General features: G+C 41.4%; 1 long non-coding RNA gene across 1 annotated transcript in view; it reads right to left on the reverse strand.

The window, feature by feature from the left end:
- LOC143694843 (uncharacterized) overlaps window positions 1–13,237 on the reverse strand; it is a 64,621-nt gene that overhangs the window by 26,731 nt on the left and 24,653 nt on the right. Inside the window, exon 3 of the long non-coding RNA XR_013183568.1 lies at window positions 7,217–7,286. This is a non-coding gene — a long non-coding RNA (uncharacterized LOC143694843). The remainder of the gene's footprint in view (window positions 1–7,216; window positions 7,287–13,237) is intronic.

The raw sequence follows: 13,237 nt of genomic DNA on the forward strand, positions 1-13,237 counted from the left end.
TTAAGATTCCCCCAAAGCAAATTGTTTCTAGATACCTCAGTTTCTGGAAAGTATTATATGTTCCTACTCTCATATTATTTATCAATAAAAAAACCCACAAAAAATCAACCAACTAACCAACCAACAAACCCCAGAATCCTGCACATATTTGGCTTAGTTCCTCCATTATTCACTGCAGAGTACTCGTGAGAGATCTAAGTTACATTTACTGGAATCTGAGGAGTCTGAAAATCATTTTCATTTCAGTGTTGAAACAAAAAAAAAAAAAACCCTACTCTGTAATTGTCTTTAGCTTTTAGGTAGCTCATGGCTTTCAAAGTGAATAGCTCATTTTGAATGTGATTGAGCTTTTTACAGGAAATTAGTACCATTTGTTTGTTAAGTAACTTTCAAATTAGAAGTCATGGTAAAAATATAGTCAATTTATGGAGCATTTCAGATTTTGATTTTTTTTCCTCACATATTTAGTGATAGTGACAAATCCCTTTTTAATGAAGTTTTAAAATGAAAGCCAATCTCATGTGGCTTTTTTTATCACCTATTTACTTTAGATCAAAACTCTTATTGTCCTGAACCACAAGCATTATGCAGACTAAAGATGCCATATTAAAGCTGTCATTTTAATCCCAAACCATGGATTGCACCATAATTTATTGGATAAAATTATAGTAACAAATAGCAGTGATGATGTAACACTATATTTCAACATGTTTTACAGCACCACAATGTTATTCTAGTGATTATACTGTAGTTGGAATAAATATTACTAAATTTGAGACAGATTTATTATGGTTTTAGACTTTCTTTTACTTAGTCCAGGAAACAGAGGATTCACACAGTAATTCTTATGAGCATTAATGAACATTAATTGCTTATCTCCCTTGTGTACTGTGAGGAGTTTCTATCCCTCTGGCTGTCCTGTATGTTAGCACCTTTTAAGGTTTGGTTTGGGACTAGATTGTCCCTCCAGTTTCAGCACTGTGTGAAAGGAGGCACTGAGCCAGAAAAACATTTCAATCCTTCTTCCTTCATCTCTCTTGCCCTTGAGAACCCATCCACTGGTTTCTCTCAGCCAGGCCAAACAATGTGCAGTCTTTTTGCAGCTCTGATGCTCTCCTAGGTGAATAAAGGGCAAAATGCACGAGCAGGTCAAACCCAGCCCAACCCTTCGGCCCCTCGCTCCAGCTGCAGAGAGCCAGGAGGCCACGGGAGGGACCTGAGAGGATGGAGAGCCTCATTCTGCTTTAGTGTCCTAAACTGGCAGGTGAGCTCTGATTCCTCATTATATACATCCTGAAAAGACAGCTTCAGGTTTGGAATGAATAGATTGTTATCAGAGAAATTTGAATGGAAATAAATAAATGAAATTTGTTGGAAATAAATTCAGACCACACTTTCGGTGAGATGCTGAACAGTGGGAGAAACTTGCACTGTCCTACTGACTGGTGATTGACTCTCATCATTGTTGCAGTCAGAGACATCCCTCTGTGATGTTAAGAGGAACCATTTATGGCATTTTCAGCCAGACCTAAAACAGCAGAGGAAAACCAACCTCCCAAGAGAATCTGTTCTTACGACAGCAGCCCAGTTCTGCAGACTGCCATGGCTCTGGCTGTTCAAGGCGTGAGGCTGACAATGTGCATTTGCATTTCTCAGCTGTTTGCCAGTACCTCTGAAGAAAAGGCTGAATCCTGTTTCATCTGTACCAGTGCATACCATTTACTTCAATGACTTTGGTCTGAAATAGCTGATTTCCATTTGATATTTACACTCTGGTACCAATACACTAGAGGAATGGCTCTATCTGGCCTGTGAAAAGTTTCCTTCCACATTATAAAGGCTATGCTTAATTTCTGTTCCCATATTTACTTTTTAGATAATTTTCAACATGTCAGAAAATAGTATCTTTTAAATACAGTTCCCTGCAAACCTGATCTGTGAGGTGTAGCCTAGTGCTCCAGCCAGAATCTCACAGACCAAGTGCTTAATGGAAATGAGCAGAACCTGGGAGATATTTCTCCATTATGAGTTAAGTCTTTGAGAGTTTCAGAGCACTTTGGGACAACAAAGGGGGGAAAAGTATGGAAAACAATTTCAGCTTTTCAGTTTGGAACCTGTTTTGCTGTAATTTTGAGTCACAATCTAAACCACAGGTAATTGATCATAATGAAAAAAACACATTAATGAAAGTAATTGACAAAAGCCAGTACACCTGTCAAAGAAGAGAAACCTTGAAAAGGAACGGCGAGCTTTTGAAGGTCAAGGCTCAGTGTGGTGTAATCCCTACCATCTGTGTTCAGGCTGGTGCTATTCTCAGACTGTCATATGCACTCTCTTCTTTGAAAATAACAGACAAGGGAAAAAAGGCTTACCCGACAGGGAGCCTAAATGTAGTTAGTTTTACAGAAAATGAAAAAGCGCCACTGTATAAACTTAAGATGACCCTTAATTTTCCTTCCCCTTGACCTACACACGTCCACAATTGGTTTCAGAGCTGTAGTGGCACTGGGAATGAAAATAACTAAGGGGCCAATAAAATGTAACAGTTATAACTGTGAGTTGGAATAGTAGGCAACCATACCCAATGCAATCAGCCAAGCATGGTATTGCCCTGCAGACTCACTAACCTGATCAAGAAATCTCAGCCTTTCCTTCAGCTGAGACCTTCCTACCTTGACCCTACAAAAAGCTAGGGGTGGATTCCTGTGCCCACACCAAATTTGCAACCCGTGGTTGCCTCATCCTTTTGGATTTTTGGGATGTCCTGCTCCCTAAAGCTTCTGGACATCAGGGAGAAGCCTGACACACTTGTGCTGGACTGTGAGTGGGAGCACATCCCTGTGCTGGATCTGCAGAGCCCAGACAAGCTCTCAGCCAGTGCCAGGGCCTCTCAGTCCACAAGCACAGGGCTGGACCAGGCAGTTTGGGTACCCAGCTCCTGCCAGAGGCACTGCTCAGGAGGGGAGAAGCTGTGTTCAAGGCCCTGTGTGTTGTGAACACCAGCTACCAGATATCAGAGCAATCAGCCTCCTCCACACCTGGCTTAGCGTGTTGCTTGGGTGACTAAGAAAGTATGAAGAGAGTCTTCTTCACCCACAAAATAGCTTAGCTTGATCAGGTCACTTTGTGTGGTCTGGAGTTCAAATCCCTCAGGCAGATGAGGAAATTGAGTTCAGGTTTCCCACACACTGACAGGATATATTAATCACAGCATTATTATATTAAATAAGGGCATTAGCTCCTCCATGGCAGCTCTGCTTTGAAAGAAAAGGTTTAGAAATCCAGCCCCAGAAGCTGGAATGGAAAGTCCAACTATCTCCTCCAGACATCCTCACAGCATCTAAACATGAAGTCCTGATGAAGTGTAACATTTAACACACATATTCTCGTTAAATCATCAAATGCAGAGGCGGCTGCCTGCTTGTTTTGTTTTGTTTCTTATTCCTCTCTTTTCAAACATCCACATGCATCCCTCAGGGATCCTCTTTGGGAAGTTGCTCCTTACAGAAATGGATAGACATCTGTAGTGATCAGCATTTGGTCTTCAAGTTTCAACCCTTTCAGGTTTCTTTCCAACTCAATTCTAGATTATTTCACACTGAAAATTCAAGGATGTCAAAAATTTTCAAAGCCTTTACAAAATCCCCAAATTTTCTAAGTTAATTTCAAAATAAAGTTGATATATGGATACAGTAGGCTGCTACTTGGAGACTTTTGTTTTAAACATTTTTGTATGAGAAAGGTTCATCTATTAAAATAACGATAAAGGAATTTTTATGGACCTTTTTACTGCAGAGTGCAGACATATGAAACTACAAAGCACAACCAAACAGATCCCCCCCCAGAAGTCATGTTTCATGCACTTTGTGGGAAATGGTGTATATGAAAAGCTGCTATTTCTGTTACTTTTGAGTCACAGAAATGGTGTGTCTAAAAGAGCAGGTATAAATACTATATATGTTATATATTCTCCTTGCTCCTGAGAAGAAAAATTAAAAAATAAAAAGTCTGCCTCCATGCACAAAACCAGAACACACCACATAAAGCATCCCTCTGTTAAATGGAGATTTCTGGGAAAACAATCCCCATAAAAATAACGTATAAAAAAGTAATAGTGTTCCACAAATGTCTAATTAAAAAGGTTCTCCACCTCTTTGAAAGAAACACATTTTATTTGCCCTCATTAAGGTGACCTAACCACTGTGCTTCACCCTTCCCTGCCTGCCTGATGTAATCAACACAATCCCTGAAAACAGCAAACAAGAGGCAAAGAATCGCCTTTCTCCCACTGAGCTTTAACTGCCTAATCAACTTTAAGCCTATTCCTCAATTAATGATTCAAAGGACATCCTGTTGACCCTGTATCATCTAACTCTGCACTACATACAGAAGTTCAGAGCTGGATCTGCCTTGAAAGGCAGAGAATCTTCACTAATACCTTTTTATTCACACTCACTCAAAGTAAACATTTATCTTACTATTTTTAACTTTGACCTGGATGCACTCTCTGCTGATAGAATGAAAGCTCTCACTCAGAACTACAAGCAGGCAATTCTGGCAATTCTTCTTGCTTGCATTAATTACCCTTTTCAATTAATTCCATTTCTTTGCCTTTTTCTCCACTGTAGGTGTCTCAGGATGAGGTTTGCTTGCACTGAAGCTGTACAAGCCAAGGTCAGAGGAACTGAGGGAGGCTGGAGCTGCATTAACACACAGGAACATCAGAGCCCAGCTCACAGCTGCTCCTTTGGCCAGCTGTGGAGGACCTCACTGTCAAAGCTGTGCTAGACCACAACACCTTGGAGAAAACTTGGAGTTGGTACAAAAGGTGAGAAGTGTGATAGAGTCAAGGAATGCTTCTGCTGGGATACTCACTGGACAGTCATAGGAGAAGAGACATGACAAAAACCAGTGTGAGACAAGACTGAAATCTCTTAATTTATGGCTGTTGAAGCTGTATAAAAGAATAGAAACTCCAGAAAATAAATAAATATTCTAAAGAGCTTTACTTTGGCAAAAAGAAAAAGGGGAACAAAAAGTAAAATTCAAATCTAAAATGGAGATGGAAATGCAATGAAGCTGTACTAGTCTGAAACTCAGTGCCCACTGGTAAAAAAATGGAAAGATGCAGAAAGAAAGAAATGAGGAAGACAATCCTAAAACTCTGCAAAATTTTTATTAAAATGCATAAATAAATATTTTTCTAATATAGACTACAAAAAAATCCTATTTTGAAATTTCAAGAGTTTGGTATTTTATGCACTGGCTTGCCAATCTCAAGGCACACCTGAAAAAATAAAGTGGGAAAGAAGTAAAAACATTCATAAGGGGAGCACTTCCATACAGAAAGAGTGAAAGAAGCCAGATCACAAAAAAAGCTACTAAAGCAATAGAGATTTCCATTTGTGATGGAGCTCGTCATCCTTTAGGAAAAGAATCTGACAATGGCTGGGAATAAATTTCTCAGCTCACAATTCTAAGCAGTTTATGTCAACATTTTTTTTTCTTGTAATCCTCAGGGTAATACATTTTTTCTCCTACAAGAGGTATCAACTCTGGTCAACACGTAGTAGGTGCAAAATTTGTACATTACAGCACTATTGATATGCTGCTCGTACCATCTCCTACATTTTAATTAGCTGCCCAGCAAAGAGAAGGAGCTGCTGCTTTGCCTTTCCTGCCTTCTGGAATGAAGCATTCCACAAAATGGGTGAGGATCAGGAGGGGTGGAGCTCAGGGTGCACTGTGTGTGCTCTGAACTGCACTTCTACATTTCAGTTTGTCACCATTGTTTTGGCTCTCACGTCCCCTCTGCTTTTTTGCAAAGCCACTGGAGAGCAGGCAGGAGTCAGGCTGAGCAGGACTGCACAGTCCCCTGCTCAGGCTGACAAGCTGGCAGTAGATATCTTTCATTCAGTACATCTCTGTAAATTGCACAAAAAAATGCCTGGGGAGCCTTGGTAATGAATACATCAACTTTTACCCTGCACTGTAAAAACAGCTATAAGGAAATTATTTCTATGCTACAGAGGGGGTACACAGGCTAAAAAGAAAACACAACACTTGCCAGAAAAATAAATGCCCTGCTCCATCAGAGAGATGAGGGAGAAAGATAAAGTGCTCTGTTTGTGCTACACCATCGTACTGGGTTTGCATGGCAAGGTCTGGGGAACAGGGGAAGCACAGGGGTGACTTCTCTGAGGAGGTGCCAGAAGCTTCCCCTGTGTCCAAAGGAACACAAGACAGATCCACTGCTGGCCAAGGCTGAGCCCCTCAGCAGCAGGGGCAGCACCTCCAGGAAATGTGTTAAGGAAGGGGAAAGCACCTCCACAGCTGCACCTGGGGAGAGCAGAAATCCTGCAGGCCCCCAGCCCGTGCAGGAGGAGGGGCAGGAGGCTGGCCAGGCTATGGAGCTGGGATTCCTCTGCAGCCAGTGGTGCAGCCCATGGTGGGACAGCTGTGTGCCCCTGCAGCCTTGGAGGTCCATGGAGAGCAGAGATCCCCCTGCAGCCTGTGGAGAACCCCACACTGGAGCAGGGGGATGCCCTAATAGGCTGTGAGCCCATGGGGTGAGTGCTCTGAGTCAGTTTTGCTGGCAGGACTGTGACCCTGTGGGGGACCACAGTGGAGCAGTCTGTTCCAAAGGACTGTATCCCATGGAAGGGACCTACACCGGAGCAGCTCATGAAGAACTGCAGCCTCTGGAATGGACTTTTGTTGGAGAAGTTCATGGAGAACTAGACCCCACACTGGAGCAGTGGAAGAGTGTAAGGAGTCCTCTCCATGAGGAGGAAGCAGTGGAAGAAACAATGTGTGATAAACTGACCAAAACCTCCATTCCCATCCCCCTGTGTCACTGCCAGGGTGGGGGAAATAAGAATGGGAAGTTAAACTGGGGAGGAAGGAGGGTTGGGGAAGGTGTTATAAGATTTGGGGCTTTTTCTATTATCCTACACTGCTTTGATTGGTAATAAATTCAATTAATTTTCCCGTGAGTTGAGTCTGTTTTGCCAACACAGGTTGGTAACCAGTGTGGGGTCTCTCCCAGTCCTCGGCCCAGGAGAATTCTGTTATATTTTCTCTCCCCTGTCCAGCTGAGGAGGGGAGTGATAGAGCAGCTTGGTGGGCACTTGATTCCCATCTGAACTGAAGCAGACTACAAACCCTTCCCCTCTTACCAGGGGCAAATAACAACACAGATGCATACAGCTCCTACCTTCCTTGTGATGCTGCTTGCTGCCTGAGTGGAAGCTGACTGAGGAAGTTCTTTCACTTTAGAAGAAAAGCTGGGGGAAACAAATGAGAAAAAACTGTCATGTGATCTATTGTTACCAGTCACAGTTATAACTTTAACTTGCAAAATGCAGCATACAAAAGCTCCCTGATGCTGGTTAGTGCTTTCATCCAACAGCAGCAAGACAGAAGTGCCTGAGCAGCCCATGGTCCCCACCTTGCTTATCCTTTGTCAGGTGCCAATTAAATCTTTGCAATTTTTGTGCTGCACTCTCCTGTTTCCAGAGTCTGATGGGCAATGGGTATTGTTGGGATAACTCAGAAACAGCGGGAGTTTTTGTGTATTTCACTCTCTGGATTCTTGAATTTCTCAGCTGAGGTCCAGTTTTCAACTGAGAGCAAAAATAACCACATAGCCTACGATTTGAGTTTTGATTGAAACAGCTTTCTGATTTATTAGCCTCAGATAGAATCCTTGTACAGACCCATGCAGCAGAAATAGCAGCAGTGTCTGAGAGGAGGAATTTCGTGTCCTGTCCACCAGCAGAGCAGGATGGGCTCTCCATTGTACATATTTATGGAGCTCAGCTGAACCCTCAGGGTAAAAGGGAACAAAGAATAGACTGTTTTTCTCCTGAAGCATCTGGGTGTAAGTCTTATTTTGCCAGCAACCGTGGTGTTTATGGGCATGTTTTACTGGAAACCTGCTGCTTCTCACAACGTTTCCTGAGTGACTGTCTTAGTAAAACTGCATCTGGAAATGACAAGCACACAGCTGTAAATCTGAAAAGCAGTGTGCAGCCCTAATAGCTAGCAGCTACAGCACAGCTGTCCTGCTGAACATTGGAAAGATTTACAAAGACAAAGCAGAGCAATGAATACGTTTCTGAGCGCTCTGTGATCACATTACACCTCTTCCTCTTCCAGGATTTTTTTGTTGCAGACATAGAAGGGACCATCAGTGCTCTTTGAGTGAGTGCCTCAGGCAGGTAACCTATTAGTGCTTACCTGCCTAAGGCACCCAGAATTCCTGCCCTGTACCCAGCTTCCAAAGCAATGGCTAATGTTGTGTTGTATCATTTTTCATTTTCACCTGAGTTGGATCCATGACAAGAGGAAGGCCAGGAAAATGAGCCAACCTAAAAAACCACATACTGCTACAGCGGTGTGCAGCATTGTGAGCATTGCAGGGAGTGTTCATGTAGTGGAATCATCATAAAGAGACATGCAGGAGGAAGAGATGAAGGAGATTTGTGCTTTTCATTATCATGTGCCCTGAACTGTGGAATCCCATAACCACTCTGGATCTCCTGAAGCTCTGCATGTGAGGAAGCAGAGGCAGGAGGTGCACAGGGAAAATGACCAACACACTTTGCAGAAATACTGACTTGGCTGGCAGGAGGGATTTTTGCTCTACTGGACCAGTCATTGCCAGGGAGGACTGGAGCCAAGGTGCTGGAGTATGGAACAACGTGGCAAATTGCCCAGCATTGTAAAGAAATATAGTTGTTCTCTTCTGTGTAAAAATCTAGGCAATAAAGTACTCATTAAAAAACCCCACCCCAATATTTGAATAATAATAATAAAATTACTAAAAAATAAAAAAGGGGTTTTTTTCCATTCCTAAAGCAAGAAGTTCTAATTTTCTAATTCAAAATATCTTTTCTTTCAAATGCCAGGAAGTATTGATAAAAAGTATAGCCCCTAAAAACACTAGAATCCTTAAACAAATCATCTCACTTGACCTGAGCATTTTTGCAATTCCTGCAGAAATTCACACTTAAACATATTAATATGTAGAGGTGTATTTGTGAAAAAACAGGTGTTATTGAGTTATTTAAACTGGGTTGTTTGCTTAAAACTAGTGTTAATTTTATGCCTATATATATGTATATATACACACAGAAGTGCTTACAGTCCATGCTCAGGTTTGGATTTGCAATGGCAGAAAACCAATTATTCACTAAATCTTTTTGAAGATGATGCTACTTGATGTGTTCTTAAACCTGAGCACCTGAGAATAAGCCTTGAATTTGCTAATTTTGCATCTGCTTATTAATTCATACCTCATGCAGACTTTAGAGAAGGCAGAATACAAACTGCAGAAATTCATCAAGCCCCTCTTTCTGTGAGCCCAGATCTCTAGATTTTTGATAGTTTTACCTGAAGACCTGTCCATAGCTTCATTAAATCAAATAAGCCTCCAGCCAGGATTCATCTTTTATTTAGAAGCAACTGCATGGTTCCTTTGTAGCTTATACATTGCCCTCCCATGTCCCTGTTTACTCCTCTATCTGTTCTCTGGCATTTTTCCCAATTTACTGTGCTATCTTTTGCCTACTTAGGCCACCTCAGGGTATTCCCATGGAAGGAATCCCATGGTAGAGCAGGCTGCTGAAGGTGCCCAGCTCAACATGCTTTGTTTCCTTTTAAAGTAATGTAGATGAGGATAAATGGGGCCCTTGAGAACCACAGCTCTGGGGAGAAGGAACAGAAATGTCTCTCCTCCTTGATGGTTTATACATCTCCTAAAATAGGGAATGTGTTCCCAGGACCATAGAAATATACTTTTCCCTTTTTTTTTTTTTTAGTTTCCCTACCTCTCCCCCTTCCCTCTTGTAACCTTGATTTTACCTTTAGATTTTAAAATAATAGTTATTTAGGATTTGGGAAGAGTCAGCAACCACCCCAAAATACCCACCAGGATTAAATCCACTAAAAACCTTTTCTCTTAGTGAGGCACAAAGCAGCTGGGTGGAGGCGTTGGTTTCTGTTTCTCTGCACTGCCAATCCCTTGCTCTGCCCCCAGTTTAACAGCAACGATAATGCTCCTCACTCAGCTTGTTTGAAGATTAAATTAGCTGCTATTAGTTCAGCTCTTTGAAGATGTACCAAAAGTGGTAAGTGCTAAGTGTTACTAAGTGAATTTTAGTCATTAGACCCTGGAGAAGTTTTGTTTCTGTGGATTAGTGTTTGAGCCATGGTGAATTCTGGTGCACAGGAGCACCCCTGGGTCCCCTTGGCTCAGCACTGCCGGTGCCACACCAGAGTTTCTGTCCTTAAACACAGGCGCCTTAAAGGCATTTAAAGGACCAGGCTGCAAACTGACTTTAAAGAGTGATCCTTGGTCTTCACAACTAAAAGAAGTTTTCATTTTCCAAGTGCTATCTCAGAAAATTTCTGTCTCCTTTTTAACAGAACTTTAAAGAAGCAAATCACCTCCATGGTTTATTAAGCTGATCTTCGATTTAATTTAAAATTTAAAAAAAGCTGTCATCCTGTCTTTCAAATTTAAAGGAAAATGGGCAACTACAATTTCCATTAAATTACTGCAGATTGTAAAAGGTGTAACAGAGGTAAGATTTGGGCCCTTATTCAAGCCCTCTAGTGGTAGTTGTCCTGTTTGTTAACATGGGAAATTGCCACATTACTAAACTTAAAGATTTGGAATCTCTAACAGGAAATTAGAAGCATCTGCCCTTAGAAGCAGGGAGAGAAAAAAAAAGGAAATGTTACTAGAAATTATTATTATAGAATTATTTCTATGCAGAAGTAATTGTGATTTAAATGTGCAAAGTAGTAGAAATTCTAAATGCCAAGTCAAGTAAACAGAAAAGGCAGAAAGTGCCACTCTAAGCAGATGACAAGGCTTGTCCTCCAGGGAGTGACAGGTGCTAGGGACTGAAAATGCTTCTGCAAAATCAAAGCTGACCCAGTTCTCCTACAGACAGGGCCAGAGTGTCTAAAACTCAGGATCTGGGCACTCTGGTGCTGTGGAGAAGCTGTCAGTGAATGTGCTGCCCTGGCCACACAGGCAAACAGCTCCTTTCATTCCTCCAGGCTCCACCTCTGCCACTGCTCTCCAACCACTACCCTGCCATTGCAGTGTGTTTCTTAGACTTTCCTTCTTCTGTTAAGTTCTCTTGCAAAACAAATTTACAAATGGCCCAATCCAAGGCAGCAGAGACAACACAGAAGCATTTCAGTGAAAATATTGCTGAAATTAGGAAAAAAAAGAAGGCTCAAGATTAAGGAAAAATAATAATGCAATAAAATCAGTATAGGTAGGACCACTCCTATTGGAAGATGTATTATATAATGGCTGCCTTTTGTAGAAAGAAACTGTTAAAAAATAATGCTAAATTTAAGCTTAAACCAATTTTTATAAATGCAAGACATCATTACAGTTTGTTTCTAGAAGCAATTTCAGGATTTTAACAATAAAACTGACCTGTTCAGAGCCTGCCTGTCTCAGCCCCCAGGCTAATCTGTATATTCTGCACAGGACTGTACCTGAAGCTATTTGACTTGTTAAATGGCTAAATAGTAACTGATGTGCCTGGCAGAGCATTCAGTGTTTCTCAAGAATAACTCTCCCAGAATTTTCTGGCAGATAAAAGCTTCACTCTGGTTCTGAGTGTTTCTTCAGCATCTAGAGGATTTTCTGGAGTGCTTACATGAATAGAGGTGCTTGTTAGAAGTACTCATTTCAAGGAAGTGTTTTGTGAGTGAAACAAGAATTATAATAGACAGTCAAGAGATCCTTTGGGGAAAAGGGGCTGGTGGGAACAGACAGAAGATCCTCGCTGAATAAAACATTTTTTTTCAAGGAATGTCAAAGCTAAGCATAACAAGAGATCTCTTCCAGAGGGGATGGTCTTCACCCTGGGTACTTTCCCATTACTTTTCTCATGTTCCATGAGAGCTTGAAAGTGTCTGAATCAATTCTGGGCTATCCCAGAAAAGTGTTTAAGACATTTATTTGTACTCTAAGCATTTGATAAAGTAATTTTTAAAAAGGCAAAATAATAGAAAATACCCCGATTAGTGCAGTCCTGACAATTAGAATAATAGAGTATTTGCTGTTTTGCTTGCAGTTACAGTATTACACAAATAAGACAAAAGAAATATGCATATAAGGCTCTGTGAAAACTATCCTTTGTGAGAAGGATGATCACTAGGTAATGTACAGGCCATGTCCAATAAAAATGTACAATGAACACACTGTGTAGCAGAGTTTAATTTCCTGGCTCTTGTGGAACTTAAATCTCAGCTTTAATAGGAGTGTGCTGTTGCACAAAAGGCAGCACGAAGCAGAGTGGCTGCAGTGCAAGCTGAGTGCACAGAACTGTGCTCTTTTCCTGGATCTACCACTGGCTTCCAAAATCATTTTGTACATGTCACTTTACAGCTCAATTTCCTCCTTGATAAAAATGGGACTAACAATGGTTTCTCACCTTTGACACTCCTGGATGAAAAGTGCTTAGTATTATTAATTCATGAATTTATCACCCTCAAGCAGATTTGTGACCTTGAAAATGGAGAAGAGTTCCAGAGTCTGCAGGGGCTTCTGTGGAGATCATTAGAGCTGTTTGTTTTACCAGACCAGCACGTGGCTGCTGAAGTGGTGTTGCAGGGCTGACACACCAGATGAGGGGATGGTTTTAGTGCCCACACAGACAGAACTAGGGAATCACAAAGATTGGAATAAGCCCATCATTCCAAGTGGAAGGGCTGCTCTCCCCCTGGGAGACACAGAACAAAGTTTTGAAAACCCCTCCATGCTTCAGTCCTATATCTTATGGATTAGTTACAGCAATCAGTCACAACTATTGATTAGTGTGGCAGCGCACAGGGACTCACAGCAAAACCTCCTTCTCAGTAGGGATCCCTTGGGAACATTTTTCTTTTTTAAGGTATTAAAGTGATCAAGAAAACTGAGGTTGTGTTTTGTAAATCTTTACCATAGAATGGCAAACCCAAGACAATTCATCATTTGAGTTCCAAACTTCTAAGAACATTTTTCATAAGGAAGTCAGCCTTAGTCTGTTGATATTTCATAATTCTATATAAAAATAGCCCAATAGTTTGCCTTACCAAAATATTCAGTGCTTTATTAACTTGCCTTTTTGCCTTATTGCAAAGAGAATTGGAAAGCCCTGAGTGAGTTACAGCTAAGGGTTCTGCAGCTTTCACTCTGCTCCACAATTTCCTTTGTGCTCTT

Source organism: Agelaius phoeniceus, chromosome 10, assembly GCF_051311805.1.
Source record: "Agelaius phoeniceus isolate bAgePho1 chromosome 10, bAgePho1.hap1, whole genome shotgun sequence".
NCBI lineage: Eukaryota > Metazoa > Chordata > Aves > Passeriformes > Icteridae > Agelaius > Agelaius phoeniceus.